Here is a 19816-nt window from a genome sequence, read left to right as displayed (position 1 = left end):
ATAAATGCACGATCACGTAACAGATTAAATGGTGAAAGGAGGAAAAAATCAAGCAAAGGTGATAGGAAGCAGGTAGGTTCTACTTGTATTTTGCATTTTTTTTCCCCTCTCGGTCTTTTTGACAAGTTCCACTTTTTGAAAAGCATGATTCTGGAATGTCAGATTGCATATAAAAAAAAACTGGAGAAAGAATTTGAGGCTCTAATTTTAATCCCTGTGAAGGCTGCTCGGTTTTCATGCTACTCTTATTGAAGTACTAGGTGGCCTTTTAGGTTGTGAACAAAAGCCTCAGCAAGGCTTCAACTACTATTTTAACTCCTCTGCCCTGTGAGTCAGCCCGTTCTGCTCAGCTTCTCAGCTGTTCCTTGCGGAGTCGTCTTGCGTAGTGCACCATTGGTGGAGAGGAAATGGGCTGTCAAAGGAGCTGATAATTTCAATTAGTCAGAGATGGCATCTGCGCTGAGCACGCTGTAATGACACAGCTTGTTAGCTTTTGAGCAAGGACACAATCTGCAGGATCCTGACAAAGAGCTGAGGTTTCCTTGAACTGATGCTTCTTCAGCAAGATGCTCATGTTTGAGAGGCTGAAGATCTCCTATCTGCAATACGAACTCTACAGTCTGTTCAGGCCTCATGGACAGAGGTCATCGGCAGAAACTTCTCAGTCAGGAAGTCCCGAAGTGCCAACGTTATCTACGACACCTCAAGTGACCATTTCTCAAATCTTTCTCTACTACACTTCACCTCGAGTCAAATTAATGTCTACAAGTATCTTTTTCTAGAGACCCAACAATGTCGTAAAATCCTCTTGCTCTGTGTTTCTCTCACCTTATCCAGTGGCCTACCCCCAGTTGGAATCTAGGTAATAGGTGATTAAAACCTATCTCCAACTTTCTCCTCTACTCCAGTCATCTTTGTTTCTTCCTTGTTTTGCAACATTCCAGGACCAGAAAGGATAGATTTTCATCTTCTTGCTAAGTATCTTTCCAGTCACCAGCTAGACTTCAGGACCTGATCTTTTTTTACTGCCCACCTGCTTGTATGCATGGATTTTTTTCCTTCAGCTCTTTGTTCCAGTTTATCTCTTAACGCAGTCAGAAGACCTAGTGAGTATCACATCCCATGATGTAAACCACCACTACCGTTCAAGCAATAGTGACTGCCCTGAAGAGTTCTGACCAGCCCAGACCACCCAGACCAGTTTGAACTCAACCTCCCACTCATGCCTATGCAGATGGACCACACAGTGACCCATGAAGTGACCAACAGTTACCTTTACCGCATTCTAATACTAAAATCCTAAAATATCCTCCCACTGAGGAGCCCAAGTCTCATGTACATAACACACAATGCATGATTAGGCATGTTTCCTTAAGGCATATATACTACCTTATGCCCATCTCCACATACATTAACAGTGTTCTCCCATCAAAATATTCACCCTAACCCTAAATAAAAGGAACCCATTCACCCATGCTCAGGAAATCTCAGCTTTGGGAGCTATTCCCCTGATCTCCTTATTTATTGCAAATAAGGTTTCCTTTGAGGGACAACCCTAAGGTAGTGTGGTTTCTGTGACTCAGACAAGAGCAAACTCATGTGAGTCTGGTTACACTTCTATCACCAGTTTTGGGTCTAAGGTGTTGGGTAAACACTGTCGAAGAATCCCCTGTGCTGGATCTTGAAATTTTATTTAGTAAACTACCTTACCATGAAACAAAGTCTTGATCCTATTATCTTACAAAAGGACACAATTTCACCCCATCTGCCCTACCTCCTCACTCTGGGATGCTAATTCTCAAGTTCTGGGTTGGCAGATTGAAGAGCACAAAAGGATCCTTATTTAAGGAGAGAAATTGAAATACTTCAGTTTAATCTTCATAAAACTTTAGCTCTGATAAACTAGGTAAACTCTTACTAAATAATACCCTCATCAATGTGTCTTCTTAAACTTGATCTGATGGGGCACCTGGGTGGCTCAGTCGGCTAAGCATCTGACTTTAGCTCAGGTCATGATCTCGCAGTTCGTGGGTTCGAGCCCCGCGTCGGGCTCTGTGCTGACAGCTCAGAGCCTGGAGCCTGTTTCAGATTCTGTGTCTCCCTCTCTCTCTGGCCCACCCGGTTCATGTTCTATCTCTGTCTCAAAAATAAATAAATGTTAAAAAAAAATTTAAACTTGATCTGATTGTGCCATGGCAACTCAAGATTTTGTGTTAGCTATCAAATCCCAGTAACATATGAGAGAATCTAGCATTTGTTCAGACTTTTACTCATCACCAAAGTCAACCGGAAAGTAGTTGAATGTAAGTCATTATGTACTAAGTATTCTAAAAAGAAATGTTTCACTAAACACGCAATTTTTCACAGGTGATTTAAAAGACTTCCTGAAACCCCAAAGACTGTAACTTGGTAAAAAGGAAACAGGTGCCTTTTACTGTTTGGTTTTATTACCCAAATTTGCACAACCTCTAGTCCTATGTGATTAGTGACTGGCAGAGAGTTGGTGTTGAAAGTCAAGCGCTAACCTTAAAAAATACAACTGACAGTATTTTACCAGCAAAAGATGGATTTATTTAGGAATGAGAGAATTGTAATAAGGGATGAGCAAACTATGGCAAAACCATAGGCAAGTCTACCAAAGGAGAGGAACAGACTCTTCTTCTACAGAGTGAAGAAGATGGGAAGACTGTTATAAATAAAAAGTCCAATGGACTAAACTGGGAGCTCATAGTGGCCTTTCATTGGCTGAACTATGACTGTCTCTCATTGGCTGAGCTGTTGCTGAGGGAGGAGGAAGAGTTCCTTCCTCTTGCTGCTATTGTAAGTAGTATCTATTGGCTAAGTCTCTATCTTCCTGTTGGGTCTGCAAGAGATATTGAGTTGGAGGGTGTGAGAACTCCCCTGGTGAACCTCCCCCTGTCCATTTTAGTGAGGCTTCCCTTTATTATTTTTCACAAGATTCACTACTCATGTTCTCTAGATTTTAATTACAATAATGTTTTCCATTCTAGTGCAACATTAAGCCCTATTTCCATCATTAAGAATTTATGGAGTTTAAACTCGTTATGTGCCTCCAAGTAAGGAGAAAATAAAGCACATACAGGCTTCAGCATGGAATAGACTACAAATCAAGAAGCATTTGGGAACTGGACAATGACACTTGGGGACCCTTAATTCTGATCAAAAGAAACAGAAGTCAATGACTTCTGCAATAGGGGCACTCTTTTCTTGCTATTTTAAGAGCACGGACCCTGGAGACAGACTGCCTGCGTTCAAACGCTATCTCTGGTATTTATTAGCTATGTGACTTTGGGCAAGTCTCAAAATATTCGCTGTTATATTAGAGACAGTCTTAGCAGATAATGTGCTTGTAAATACACTTCCTTCAGATTGGTCTGATCATGCCATTTCTACTTAGGAGACTTTCAGCAATTAAATTCTAGTAACTTGTGTGAGAATCTAGATTCAATACATGCTTTTAGTTTCTTCTTATCTCTGTATACCAGTTCTCACTTGTAAAATGGAGATAATGATGATCCATGTCTTACTGTGTTGGAAAGAGTAAATGAATTATTGTTTATAAAGCACTTAGAAGAGCCTGGAACATAATACATACTAAATAAATGAAAAATCAACAGACGTCCAAAAGCCATTTTCCTACTAAAAACTCAGTATTATATGAAACACTTTCTAATTCCAGACTGGACAAGGCAGAAGAGTTGATAAGGCTAAAAATTACATCAAGAATATATAATTTCCTTGGTAACAAACAACTGTAGGAAGCCTCTCTCAGGGCCCATTTTGAAGGACTTGAACTTTCTTAATTTTAGGAATGCCTAGACCTTTGCATAAAGATGGAACAGACAAGTTCTGTAAATAAAGTCTAAACTGCAAATAGTTGTGTGTGGCAACTGTTAGAAAATGCCATGGCAGTAAGACAGATTATATATATATATATATATATATATATATATATATATATATATATGCACATATATACACACACATATATACACACACATATATACACACACATATATACACACACATATATACACACGTGTGTGTGTATATACATGTGTATATATATATATAAAATAGTTTCTGTGTATATGTATATATATACATATATATATGTGTGTGTGTGTATATATGTATATATATACACACCTATACATTTATCTGCTTAAATGAGTGGTTTTCATTTCATAAAGCCCTCCAGGCACTTTTAGTAAATATTTTTGAATAACCAACAATTAAGAGTCATTTCTTCTCAATACTTATACAGATGGGTGTCTAAATTAGGAGAACTCTAAAAATAGGCAGTCCAGGTACGTTTGATAACATGATGCCCTATTGATAGGAAAATACTGTGTGTCATCATAAGGTTACATACATTCATAGGAACTTTTTTTTCAGTTTTATTTCAAAGTAATTGAGCCTCTAAAAATACACAAATATACGAACTTTTATTTATAATAGTTCATGTAAGTGGTATTCATGGTTTTTTCAAGCCTTTACATCATATTTCCAGATACTAATTGAGCTTTTGAACTTCTATCTTTATTATTGATTCTCTAAAAAAAGGTGTTTTTCCAAACCAGCAATCCACTCTTAACCATAGAGAAAATCTGATGGTTACTAGAGGGTACTGTGGTGGGGGCGGGGGGGGGGGGGGGGGGCAGAATGGGTGAAGTGATTAAGGAGTGCACTGGTGATGAGCACCAGGCAGAATATGGAATTATTGGGTCACTATATTGTACACCTGAAACTGATACGTCATTAGTCAGGCTGACCTTCCTTTCAATAGCTCAATTTTAGTTGTTTCATCAATGTTGTTTTTAAGCACATGCTTTCTTATGTTTTATGATTCTCAGCTTGGGGTCCTCATCACAAAATGACTTTTTAAAAGTCTTACTTGGCAGCTTAATGAAATGTAATTATGACGCCTTAAATTCTTTTAATTCATAGGAGCATCTGTGGACTTTCTGAATAGTTCAACTCAAAGGGTCCCTGTGAAATGTTTGATCATGTTAAGATTAAGCACACTGGTCCTGAAGCCTACCTACCCCAAGTTAAATAAGAGTTCTGAACCCTGTTCATTGTATGATCATGAGCATATTACAGAATATCGGTGTCAGACGCCATCTGTGAAACAGGGATAATAATAATATTGAACTCATAGAGCTATTAGAAGGGTTAAATGAGTTAGCACATATATATAAAGTACTAGAACATAGTAAAGGCTATTATTACTATGAACTATTAGTAATGAACAGTTCCCTTCTATCCATCATCACTTTGTTCACTCTCTTGGCATGTGGTTATTTTTTTTTCCGACCACTGGCGTGATTAGTCCTTCATGTTCTCGTAGAATCCACTTTGCTTGCACTATTTGGCTTACTCCTTATTCTTTATGCTTCTTCCATGAAACAGAAACATCATTATTTATACTTCTGCAACAGACATATAAATATAGGTCTAAAAAGGAACAGATCACCTTACTACCTGCTAACATGCATTCAACTATCTTACTAAATGACCCTAATTTTAAATTTTTTTTTTCAACGTTTATTTATTTTTAGGACAGAGAGAGACAGAGCATGAACGGGCGAGGGGCAGAGAGAGAGGGAGACACAGAATCAGAAACAGGCTCCAGGCTCTGAGCCATCAGCCCAGAGCCCGACGCGGGGCTCGAACTCACGGACCGCAAGATCGTGACCTGGCTGAAGTCGGACGCTTAACCGACTGCACCACCCAGGCGCCCCAATGACCCTAATTTTATTTGATCTTTACCTTTCCACACTATCCTTTCTCTTGAGTGTTGTTTTTCCTCTTCCTTTTATAGATTTACTGTTTCAGCTGTCATCTTTAGCACCATTGTGATCACCTCAATGCTCCAATTATCAAATTTGACCATTAGGAGCTAGTTTAAGTTGGATATTGACTCTTCTTAGCATTGCCCATGTAACTGAACAGCGTTTAAGAAGATCATCACCACCCTTACTTCTGTCCTTGCACATCACATCCGTCATCCCCTAAAAAGTACTGATTTCTTACAGGCAAGAGAACAGGACAGAGATTGAAGCTGATACCAGAAGTGCACTGGACAATTTGGGTCAGGAGGAGGATCTCTGGGAGAGAGACTTGGTTCTTGGCCTGCTTCTAGCTGGAGCCCAATTGGGTCATAAGCTCCATAAGCTCACAATTGATCTCAATGTTTAGGAGTTCATCAAGCTCATTCCATTTTTCCCCCAATTTAATATGTTGCAATGCTGCTTCATACTTTTAGTATCTAATTGCATCTGCCACTTAAACTTCCTTTGACTCTGATAACAAGGTAAATTTTTGTGCTTAAATATCAAGTCCCCTCGGATATTTCCAGCCAAATAAGCCTAAGTTTCATGTTTGCCCAATAGCTTACTAGTGATAAGAATTTTTCTTTGATCTGTTTCAGCCCTAGCAGTTAAAGGAGCATGAAGGATGGAAAATTTCCTTTCTAACCAAAGAATGTCTCCTAAATACAAAAAAATATTAATTTATGTCCTATTGTATTAAACCTTTCTTTCCCCTCCCCCTTTCTTTTCCACAAACTCAAAATCTCCATGTTCTGATTTCATACGTCTATTTTGTCTTAACGCAATCAATAAATCAATGTTGATGAACAGATAAAACTTTGTGTACTGGTGTGTACATATGGTAATACTTTCAGTCCCATTGACTTTTATCATAAAACAATCACAATCCAGTGATATGACAAGCCCTTGGAAAAGAGAATCCCCAGTTGAAACTCATTTTCAACCCTTATCTTCTCAGCCTTCTAGGCCCTTAGAAATACACCAGCATAATTCACAGATTTTGATTAACTGTACGTTGAGAAATGATAGCTATAGGTCAGGTCCTGTAACAAGTACTCCACTTCAACTCTGTACCTAACCCTTTTCTGGTTCAGTAAATGACATGAAGTATGAGTAAATCTAACTTTTAGGTTTGGTATCAAAAGACACCATGTTGTGTTTCCTCTGCAGAGATGTACTCCTGTATAATCTCTGAAGAAAAATTGATTTGGTAAGATTACCACAATAAAGACAGGAGAAAAATTATTCTCAGTACATCCATTTGCCAACAGTTAATGTGCTAATAACATAGCAAAAGTACTTTGAAAAAAAGATTTTAATCACATTTCTGGCTGTAGCACCTACTAGCTCTAAGACTCAGGGCAAGTGCATCTAATTGCTTTAAGCTTTTGTTTTTTTTACATTTAAAGTAAGATTATTATCTGCCTCTTAGAGTTATTTTGAAAATTCAAGGAGTTGAGATTTAGAAGGACAGTGAACATTACTAGCAATCTGTTGAAGTTACTATTAAATGGGTTTTCTTTACGGATTCCATGATCCATAAGGCCCTTCTTCCCTACTCAGTGTAACAGTATTATATGTAGATTTTTCCTGAAACATAGTGAACTATGACAATCTTCAAGACCTAGTATTTTTAGAATGCATTGAGCAAAACTTTAGGCAGTAGTGTAAGAGATAAGAGCTCTGCATAGATCTCAGGCTGTAGCCCCTCTAAAAAATCCCTTGATGTTAATTTGAACCCAACCTTTCAGCCAGAGAGGTATTCGGCAGTGTGGAAAAGATACATGGGACTCCTCGATCTAATACATACTCCCTTTGACCCAGGTTAAGCTTGAACCCTGAACATTTCATTAGTATCTCATTTAGGTCTTTCAAAATTTAGAGTAACAATTTGTGGTTTAAGACTTACAAAGTTGTTGCTGTGAATTAATTTATGTAAAGCTCTTGACTGATATTAAAGATAAGATTTAGGTCTTTCATGTCGTTCAGTTGGAGCGTCTAGGACTATGGTCACGCATCTTTGGGAGAAATATTTATGAAACAACGATGGCCACCATGTATTGCCACAATGAAGAGGACTTACCTTGGGGTAAGTCCAATACTTGAGGTTTGATACCTGAGGTTTGATAATTACATTCTTCATATCTAGAAATGTGATGTCATAAAAACGGTCCTGGAGCCCCTTCATATACAAATGGATTATTACAGTTACAGTAATATTCCCGTTTGTCCTCAGTACCATTTGGGACTAAAACTCCCAAGATTGTGAGCAAAGAGGCTCATAAGGGTGCCTGGCTGGCTCAGTTGATAGAGCATGTGACTCTGGATCTTGAGGTTTTAAGTTCAAGCCCCAAACTGGGAGTATAAATTACTTCAAAAAATACTATCTTTAGAAAAACAAAAAGATGCTAATACAAGAACCCCAAAATATGTGTGTTAATAATCTATTAGCCACCCCCTTTGTAACTTATTTCACCATCCTTTGCTATTTATTATCAAACAGCTCTTATTCAATGACCCTGATACTGAATTCAGATTCTCGATGCCCTAATTTGTTTATCAATGTACCATGTAGCTACAATAGGATAAAACAGAATCCTTAGCATTCATATCTGGTCTAGACTGCACATGGTATACAGGTAAGGCCATTATTTTAAGGTATGTTCCTTATTCAACAAATATTTATTTTCAAGAGACAGAGCATGAGCAAGGGAGGAGCAGAGAGACAGGGAGACACAAAATGTGAAGCAGACTCCATCTCTCAACTGTTAGCACTGAGCCCTACACGGGGCTCCAACTCACAAACTGTGAGATCATGACCTTATTGGTAATTGGAAGCTTAACCGACTGAGCCACCCAGTCACCCCAGTATGTTTCCTTATTCAAACGACATTGTCCTAATAAAGGTGGTAAATGTCTGTTGTGTGTGTGTATGTGTTTAGGACAATCAGTTCTTGATGAACTATAATCCATGAATAAACTGGATTAAGGTAACAAAAGCTCGTCATTTTTGCTCAAATATTTTTCCGTTAGTATCTTTTTGGAAATTGATATAACCAAGTAAATTTTTTAACAGTTTTTATTCACTTCAAATTCAATATTAAGTTCTTGTAATTCTCATTTTTTCAACGCTTTCATTATGCTATTTGGTGTTGTTATTAAAGCTGTCCACCAAGTATTTTTAGTTCTCCTCTGACCACACAGAATTGGACTTCTCTGATCCCATGACTTAGGCAGTGGCTATGTAACCTACTTTTATCCAATGCCATGTGGATGGAATTTTATGTTTTACTTTGGGAGGTGGAATTTAAAAATCAACTATTTGCCCCTCTCTTTCTTCATTCCTGTCTCTCTGATCCCAAGCTTGCCATGTTGAACTCAATACTCCAGATGGAGGCTGTTTAGTGTCACAAAAGGTAACAATGCACTGGAGAGACTACAGAAGAAATGCAATGAAAATGGAGCTTGAATGATAAACTTTTGCCTTTTTAGACTGGAGAGAGGTGGAGATTATTCCTGACTGCGGCATGAGGTAGCTTAGCATGACAGATACACTACTCCTTTTAGATCTTTTTAAGACTTCCTCCTTTGTTAAAATTACTATGAATTACCAATAGCTTTTGTATTCTTTAAAATGTGATCCATTGGGGAGAGAACATAGTGTAGAAATAAATGTTTAATGACCAAAATTTCTCCACATTTTGTCGAAGACATTAATTTGCAGAGAGCAAATTTGTGAAGCAAGATTTGTGAAAAGCAAGATTTGTGAAGAAAGAAGTAAAAAAGCCTAAGGAAAAAAATATATATATACAGGTGATTTAAACAAAACTTGATTGCATAGAATAACAAAATAATGCCCAATGTGTTAGAGAGTATAAAACTGAATTGTAGTGTGACAGTAACATGTAAGTTTGGGAGATGTGTTTTAAGCACTCTATGGGAAAGAGAAAAAGGTATTGATTACCATCAAATGTTAAGTTTCACATGTAGGTAAGTACTGAAGTTATAGATATAAGGTATAAACATTCCTAAGAGGAAAGGGAATAAACAGGACCATAGGAAATAATCAACCCAGAATTCTATAGCCAAAATATTATTTTTTTTTATTTTGGTAATATAATTTAACCCAACACATACAAAGTGAGAATGAATTGGCGATAGATACAAAACTAAGCCAATAAATTGGTAGTAATTCACATCACACAGGGGCAAAAAACTATACAAGAAAGGCAACAAGCATAGCACATCACAAGGTTTATCTATAAATAAGATTTTCATAGTTCCAGTAATAACAGGGGTAATTTTTCTAATGAAAATGGACTTAACCATTTGAAATACAGCCAAGAAAAATGTAAATGAGGAAGACCCTAAGCATGCAAAATTGGAAGTCGATATAGATTACCTCAAACTGGAGAGGGAGAAATGGTTTTAGAACATGTTATTTAGAAATTGAGGCAAGTAAGAGGAAAAAGAGCTGGGATTGGAAGAGTTTGTGCCTGGGAGTGAAATCAAGGGAATAGGCAGAACTGAGGCAGGACACTAGTGTTTTTGCATTAAACTAATTTTAATAATGACTTTTAAAACTAAAATTATCTTAGTATTTTAAAAAAATATTTTTTATCTTTATTTTTGACAGAGAGAAGGAGAGAGAGTGTGAGTGGGGGAGTAACAGAGAGAGTGGGAAACAGAATCTGAAATCTGGGGCTCGAACTTGGCAACAGGGAGTTCATAATCTCAGCCTAAGTTGGACGCTTAACCCACGGAGACACCCAGGTGCCCTAACAGGTTTTTAAAGGTAAATAAAGACATTGAAAAGTTGCATTTCCACTTTAAGACTTCTATGCTAATAATTGCCCAATTAGAATTCCAGTCCAAATAACAATCCGGACTCATCTGTCTTAGCTTTCTCAGTAACCCCACTATCGGTTTCATTTGTAATTCTAACTGAGCCCCTGATTTCCCAAGCATGCTGCGTATTCCTCCCCCCTCTCCCCTGCTTCCCTCCCTTGTGTTTTTCCCCAGCAGAGGATAGCACCATTATTCAGCCAATCGCCCATGTCAGAAAATTAAAGGTCATGCCTCTCTGATTTACTCCCAGCACATCATCACTGAACCCTCTAAGTTCTGTCTTTAAAATATCTGAATTGGTATTCTTTTTTCCATTACTGTTGATGCTCATTTAGCTCTGATACTACTGAACTTAGTTATTCATAGATATGTCACGTACTCTCTTACCTTTAGCTCTCATCATCGAGTGGTCCTTCTGCTTGGACCCATTTTCTGTGTTCCTCTTTTAGGGATGAGCCTAAGTACTGGTTCTTCCAACAAGTTCTCCCTAACATCATCATTCCGTTACTATGGTTTTAGCCTAGTTATCACAATGATACCTATCATAATAACTGACAGCCAGGAGATAATTCTATTTCAAGTATGAATGGATCAAATGAATTACAATATATAAATTTGAAGAGAATGGTTCTTATTCTTCTATCATTAAGTAGCAGTCATTTTTAGGTTACTGAGGGATAGGTAAAAACTATTGCGTGTCAGTTTTACCTAAGTTCTATGCTGCCCAGATTACGTGTTTTAATGGGACATCCAAATGTTTTGGCTATCATCTGCAAATTCACACATCACGGCTCTTAAACAGAACACAGGAAACTACCTGTCAGTGTAGGTGTTTTCCTTAACACATAGACAGACAGAGTGGCAGAAAGGTCTTTCTACCTAAGGAAGGGTCTTCTGCTTGGTAGGTTAAACTCAATGTTAGAACACTGTCTGCTTAAGAGACATTGACGTGAGATTTAGTTATGCCTCCCCACCCTACCCTACCCCCTTTCATCTCTTAGTTGAACAACTGTCAGTTTGCCAAAAAAGACCTCAACCCTTACTCTGCTAGGCTGTCAGAGAGATGCATATTCATTTGGGACTGCTAGGGACAGGGTCAACTTGGGTGGCTATATTTATTTTTAGATGAAATTTATTTTATGTTAAAAATTTCTTCCTCACATTAGGATGTAATTTTGACAGCTCAGGGGGTAAATAGTCACAAGAGGTTGCCAAGTGGAAAAATTCCAGTAGCACTCACTTTAGGAAGAATTTAAAATCAAAGGACTGTTGTATATGCAACATAATTACCTTTGTCATTTCATTCAACTTTTCAACATTGCAACTTTCCAGTAGCTAAACACATAACTAGAATGAATCTATTTTCAGATTTTCTCATACACATTAAGTAGGAGGTGGCAAAATACAAATACATTGCCATGTACTTACCCCATTTTGTTATTCTGTGAATGTGATTTGGTAGGTAAAAGTGCACTGGGAAAAGAATTCATATGTTCTCTTCTGATTCATTCCTTATATTGTGACCTTGAACACATTACTTTCTACAAAATGGTGCTGTTATGTCTTGCCATTTGGCAAGATTATAAAAATATTTTTAAAAATATTTGTTTTTAAAGTTTATTTATTTTGGAAAAGAGAGAGAGAGCATGAGTGCAAGCAGGTAAGGGGCAGAGAGAGGGACACAGAGAATCCCAAGCAGGAGCCACGCTTTCAGGGCTGAGCCCAATGTGGGGCTCAATCCCATGACCCTGTGATCATGACCTGAACCGAAATCAAGAGTCAGACGCTCAACCAATTGAGCCATTCAGGTGTCCCTATAGAATATTTATGTAGAAGAATATATTAACTCTATAATACTTCAGAAATGCAAAATATTCTTATGCTTGTTTTAACATTTTAATAAACACTGTAATTGTATATTACAATACTTATATGATTCTGTGTAATATATTTATAACTGACATATACTGTAGCTCTATAATTATATATTAAAATTGTACCGTTAAATCTCCAAGTAAAATACATTTGTTGTTTACATCGTTTGTCCATAGGCTAAGTTTAGTGAATGGTTTTGTCAAAGCAGGAACAATCCTCTAGAGTAGAGGAGGACTGAGCTGTGAAGGGACTTGATACGATTAGGCATTCAGAGATGATTTGTTGTCAAAATGGAATAGGATAGTTGTCATTCGTGCTTTTATTCATTCATATCTACTAGTCCTCCAATATATTCGAACTGCTGTTAAGTAGCTTTCTGTTAGGTGTTAAAAACAGCAAGATGACTATCATTCTGCCAGTTATCTGTGCACAGTCTAGTAGGGATATAGCAAGCTGAAATTTGTGAGATATTCTACAAATGCTACAAAGTGCTGTGAATTCACCAAGAGGCATTGGCTTTGAATGAAGGACAGGTCCAGAAATGTTGCACAAAGAATCATCTAGAAGGTGAAGGATGAGTAAGGGGAGAAGGAATGAGAAGAGAGAAATTTAAGTGGTGAAGGAGGAAAGCATAAAGTAACATACCCAGTTAGGGAACGTAGAGCAAGCTGGTGCCTTAGGATTAGAGCACATGGTCAGGAAAAAGTGAGGATTAGAGAAGGGAGACAGATGATGAAGAGCTTCTTATCAGGCTAAGAGATTTGAACTGTATTTTAAAGATATTGGGCTATCTTAAAAAGATTTAAGCAGAAAAGTGTCCTTGCCAGATTGTGTTTATTCTTCAAGTAGTGTGAAGTATTTACTCCAGTATCAAGAGGCCTGAGTATAGGGGATTATTTTAACAGTTTTAAAAATGTTGAAGCTGTGAAAGACAGTGATTTTCATGGAGATAAATATTTGGGAGGTGTGGTGGTGTATTTTAGAAGTTTATGTGATAGAATGATGATGAAATGTGGGGGACGGGGAGGGGGCAACATCCAAAGTAGGGTTCTTATATGGGTATTAGCAGTGGAAAAATTAGATTCATGTAAAAATGTAGTTGAGGGTATGTTAGGTTTTACTTTTAGATCATTCAAAAGGAAATCTTTCCTAAGAAGTCATGTACACAAACTTGATCTCTGAAGAGAATTGACAGGTATGAGAAATTTTATCTACAGATTTCCATCTTAAGTAAGTTTACTTACGTGGAATGGACATGGAATCACTTTTTAAAGAAGAAAAACGGGGCATGGTCTATCATTTGATTTATGTTTTAAAAACTTCTAGCTCAGGGGTGCCTGGGTGGCTCTGACGGTTGCCGCTGACTCTTGATTTTGGCTCTAGTCATGTACGATCTCACTGTGAGCGAGATGGAGCCCTTTCCTGACAGCGATGAGCTTGCTTGCCTCTTCCTCCCTCTCTGCCCCCCCCCCCCCCCCCGCATATACGTGGGTAGGCGCGTGCGCACGTGTGGTTTCTCTCAAATATTTAAAAAATTAAAAATCTAAAAAAATGGTAGCTCAAAGATGGGCTTGGGGTTTTGAGTTAGTCTTGCTTTCTGAGGAAAAAAGGGTAATGTCGGTATATATTCTAATTGCTCAAGTCCCATTAGCTGATGGGCTTTCAAGAATATGATTACATTTCTTTCAGTAAATACATCTTTCTTCATGTCACTTATGTTTTTAGAAGTGAAATATACATTGTCTAAGAAGCATTATTTTTTCTATTTCTTGGCAAGATACCTCCGTAATTTTCATCTATTGCTCATTAACATTCTGTGTGACTATTTTGTCACTAAAACTTCTATGTGCCTATTAGTGAGTCATTAAAAAAATGAAAAATTATGCATCCTGTCTTGACCAAAGGTTTTCCTTTCTACAGTTCATTGTTATTTCTTCTATCTTGGAAAATATTCATGTTCTTTTTCAAGATTTACTTCCATTATTCTAATGTAAAACATTTGATCTTCTCACCCTTCCTAATCCTTAAGCATTAATATCCTATTTAATAATTTTGTATTATTTGAAATACCTACAGGTATGTTTAGTACTATATTCAGAACATTGAAGGTTTTCTTAGGGTAATTTTCAATTTTGAGACAAAATTCTTTGATCAAGGTGGATGTGCTTCCAATAATTTATGCAGTAGGGCACAATCCACAAAATTTAAATATACTACAGATTGACTTTCTTGCTCACATATGGAAACAATTATTAACCAAATGTGTCATTTGTACCCTATACTGTCTTAAAGATTTAAAATAAATAAAAATTATCTTAGTTTTAAGTATATAATGCACACAAGGTCAATTTTGATGATTTGTAACAAGGGTCAACAAATTTTTCTGTAAGCCTACATAATAGGTAATTTTGGCTTTGTGGATAAGAGGTAAAGTTGAGGAAATTATGTAGTTTTTCATTTTGCAGAAACAATTTTCCACAATTTTTATTGACAAATAATTGAGTATAATTTTTATGTAATAGTACTTAGTAATAAGAATAAAATTATTGGGAAAAATAAAAAAATTAACTGGTAGAATTTAGTGTAATCTTATCATCACATCAATTGAAAATGTTTGCAAGAAACATTCTTAGGTTGAAGTTCATACCAAATGAAATGATAGGCCGGATGTGGCCTGTGGGGTGCAGGTTTTCACTCCAAGTTAAAGGATGCTTTATCAAAGTTTGAGTGTTTTAAAAAGTGTTAAGGTTGCAAAAATATTAATTGTAGCTACATGATTTAATGAACAGTAACAGAAATGAAACCCACTAATATGAGCTATCGAGAGGTCTGGAAAATCATGATCCATATATTGTACCTTTTTATCCCCTTCGTGTTTCATTATCTCTATCCTAAGTCAAAGAGTGATTGTTGGGAAATGAAAGAGGGCTCTGTGAAGAGGAACTACCATCCTGTAAATGCTACATAGTTTTTACCATCCTATGGGAGCTGTGCTAAGGATCCTTTTGAGGACTTAAAAGCATACATTTGTTTTACATCTCGCAGACAAACATTACATGTATACGGTTCACCTAGTTTTCCAAAGAATTAGGACAGTAACTACACGAGGCTTCCCATGCCACTCCATGCCATCTGTCCATGTAGTACGACACCAAAAGCCATGACACCAATTCTCCCCTGCATAGCTAGGGACCTGACCACTATGTACAGATATAGCACTGGCCTCACTGATGAGAATTAAGGGTTTCCTAATCTGATTTTAAGCCCGCTACTTATTTATAAACTGAGACAACTCACGGTTAAGCTTCTCTTTTGCTCCTGCTCTTATACCACTACCGTTAGCAAGGCTGCATAGTTATCATGGACTTTCCATCCTTGTCCTCGAGACTTGATCTCACCATGTTGTCTTTGCAATCACAGACTGACTTCAGTCATCGGGCCAGTTCCAATTGTCCCCAAGGCCAGGGTTCTTCCCTCAGATTTGGAGACTGTTTTGAACCCCAGCCTTGAAACCAAGGCACTGCTACCTGCTTTGGACCTCTGGACACTACACTGTGGTCTGTCTGCATGTTAGGAGTCTGGCCAATATCAGAATCTTTACTGCAGAGCCGTGCTACTTCTCAGGAACGAGGTTTCCCAAATGCCTATGCATCATCTGGGCCATTAAATGATCAGGTTGTCTGAAAAAAAAAATTTTTTTTTCGTGGAAAATTGCTTAATATATTTTGGTTTCTGGTTTAGGTCTTTCCCAATCTCGAAGTGCGTATGTCCTTCAATCTGAGGAACAGTACTCGCTTTAAGTGTTTGATATTTGTCTTCAAATGAAAAACTGATTAATCATCATGTTTGTCTAAAAGTTTTAGAGTTTTAGTAGATCAAAAATCCCCTAAGTGTGGCTGGAGGGTGGTTGCAGTTTACTCCTCTGTAGTTTTCCCAGACAGTGATGGCCTCTCCACTACCTCTCATAGCCAATTAATCTGCTAATTGGCAAGATTTCACTTTGTCCCATGACATGAAGATCTGTCCCCAAGGATGAGTGTTTGGCAAGGGATTATTTACGTATTTTACCAGTCTACACATTAATGACTACAGGGCTCAAGTGTCTGGCCTCAAGTGACAGTACTACATGGTCGATCAATGCCGAAGTGGGGGCTAAAATGAATGCTAGCAATTCACCAAGTGACTACAAATCAGAGTGACTGAATCTATTCATCACATCCAAATCTGTTACAGGAAATAGGCTTGATGAAACACAGTAACTTCATCCATACAGAAACAACTGGCCCTATTCATCAAGAAATGAAGACAACACCTTCTTATTTTTTCCTTCAAAACAACTCAAGTTTTCATGGAAACTTTCTATATTCGTCTGAACATCTTTGTGTTTTACCTGCCTGTAAGCTTATGATTGCTGTCATTTTGTCACCTGAGAGAATATGATATTAGGGTTGCATTCACCAAGCATCAACAAGGTGTGTATGTGAACATACGTTTATGTTCATTTTTGTATTGTGCTCGTCAGGAATTTTTATTAATTGTCAGCTTGCTAAATTTACTATTTAACCTTGAAACTATTGTAATCTACACTACTAAAAACGATTTTAACTGGCTGTATTTTGGAATAATCCTTCTGCTACATTTTCCCACTTATGCAAATGCATTATGTAACAAGAATCATCTTAGATGTGTATTATGCAACCGGGTCACTACTGAAGAACTGAAAATACCACAGAGATGGAAATAAGTTTTGGAGTAAAAAAATGTTTTAAAACATGCCAACACCTCCAATTCCCCAAGAGCCTCAGCTTAATCATGATCAGCTCTGTAGTGGGAGACCGAAGGACAATCACAGGAGTGTTGTTTATCTACTTGGAGAAAATTCATTACCTCCAACATTATTTGACATGAAAACAGATATACCTCTGTCACTGCTTTGACCTCTCTAATAAGATGAACAACTAGGCTGAAACATTTATTGATCCGAGCAAAACCCATTCCACCGGAAATAGACAATAGATGCACAACAGTGTAAATGAGGATTTAACATCAGTTCCAAGTAGATTGGCTATTAATCTGGAACCTAAAACAACGCAACTAGCTGTTTGGCAGTCCCACCTTTGATTGGAGGTAAACAAGAAAAAGGACTTCTTGTATTACTCAGTAGGCAATATTTCATGAATATGGGTTATTCTGTATGAAACTTGTAAATCAAGGACACCACCCTCAGTCTGCATTCCATGTGTGTTGAATATTCAAAGTGTTCATCATTTTGAAATTAACTTGCCTTGCTCTTCTTTCTAAAGGTAACAAGATATATTTATGAATGTGTGTCAGGGCTTATTGAACAATTGATTCAGGTGCTCTTTCACCATTGATATTTATAATATTTCTATTACTGCCTTACAGAAAATGACACACTAACAATAGGTGAAAATAAGGCTTATATGTGATAAGGTACAAACAAAATTTTAAATGAGTGTTTTAAACATTTAAATTTGTTTAAGTTAGCTAGAAGCAATTTTATAAACTTTACCAGTACCAGTTTTTTTTTTCCAAGTCCTTGTATGGGTTCTATTTTTCATGGTTTTAAGGACTTCAAAAATTTAAAAATATTTAATGTAAGTTTTCTATTTATGAGTGCTAAGGACCAGGAATCATTCAGTAATTTTTTTGATTTGACGGAATTAAGCTATTCATGTGTCTTGGGAAAGGGAAAGTTGGGAAAACAGAACAGGATGATGGAATCTGAGTATTCCCATTTCTCTTGAGATACCCTTTCCTGTCATTAAATAAAAAACAACTTTATTTAAACTTCATATTGGATGAATATATATCTGCCTGATTCGACTTTGTGCCCATTTAGTCAAACTTATAAAGAAGAAGAATGATGTGTGTTTACTGGAGCAAATAATTTGTAGCAGAGATACATGAATCATTCAACATATTATCATATGATCTCAAAAGAACTCTTGTGCCAACTCATATGCTATAAATATTAGATATGCCATACTGAAATTGCTTTTCTTGCCACAGGGATTTACTCACAAACTCTAACCCCTCAACATTCTCAATATGGACTTAATGCAATGATAAATATCATTAACCATTCCTCTGTCTCTTGGTTCACTTTTTTGGGGGGTCTGGGGCGGGGGGGAGGCCTATGGAACTATGTTGTTTTGCTAGATGTCATGAAGAGTTGTCCAGAGTCTGTCTTCAACAGAGACAATTGTTTTTCATGCAACAGAATTACAAGTTGTTTTTTTTTTTTTACAATTCCTATTTAATGAAATTCACTATAAATTTTTGAATGAAAACAATTATGAAGACCTTGCTCAATTATAAAGTCTATTCCTCAAATTTGGACTGATTTAAAATTTTTTTAAATGTTTATTAACTTTTGAGAGAGACAAAGAGACAGAGAGACAGAGAGAATGAGAATGAATGAGCAGGGAAGGGGCAGAGAGAGAGGCAGACACAGAAACTGAAGCAGGATCCAGGCTCAGAGCGGTCAGCAGAGAGCCACATGTGGGGCCTGAACTCATGGACCGCGAGATCATGACCTGAGCTGAAGTTGGATGCTTAACCTGAGCCACCCAGACGCCTCTAGACAAACTTTTTAATATTAATTTGTGATAACTTCTCCATCAATATCCAATTATTGTCCTTTCTTTAGTCATCTGAGAATTTCTAAGTATATAGTTGATAACATCATCAGGAAACAGTTATGAAAATGGACTACCTCGAGATTTCATCCTCACATAGGTCAAACTTGCTTGTAGGTCAACCAATTTGTTCATGTTAATTTTCTTAACTGTTCAACTTCTTAGGCAATTGCTTTAACTACATTATTCACTAAGAATTTTAGATGTCGTACAAGTAAAGGAGTAAACAGAATGATGAAATAATTGTGGTCCTTTCTTTGAGACAAAGGCATTTTGGTCCTGAGATATAGTATTAGAGTATCCTGAGATACAGTTATCAGCATTACTATTACTTGTACTGTTTTGTATATACACAACACTTTAATGTAGAAGAGTGTTCTCATTTACATTTATCATTTGACTTCTAAGCTTATCTTAACAAGCCACTTACATAGGTAGGTAGGTAAATAGATTTATCATTGATAAGCTGGTAGGGAAACAAACCATTTCTGAGACTTGTCTAAGGTCCTATTTTGAGCAGCCATAGAGCATAGATTCCACTCCTGACTTTTTGCCTTTTGGTTTGCAGGGGTT

Source organism: Puma concolor, chromosome A2 (assembly GCF_028749965.1).
Source record: "Puma concolor isolate L17-30 chromosome A2, mPumCon1.1.hap2, whole genome shotgun sequence".
Classification (NCBI taxonomy): domain Eukaryota; kingdom Metazoa; phylum Chordata; class Mammalia; order Carnivora; family Felidae; genus Puma; species Puma concolor.
Note: the sequence above shows the minus strand (reverse complement) of the source record.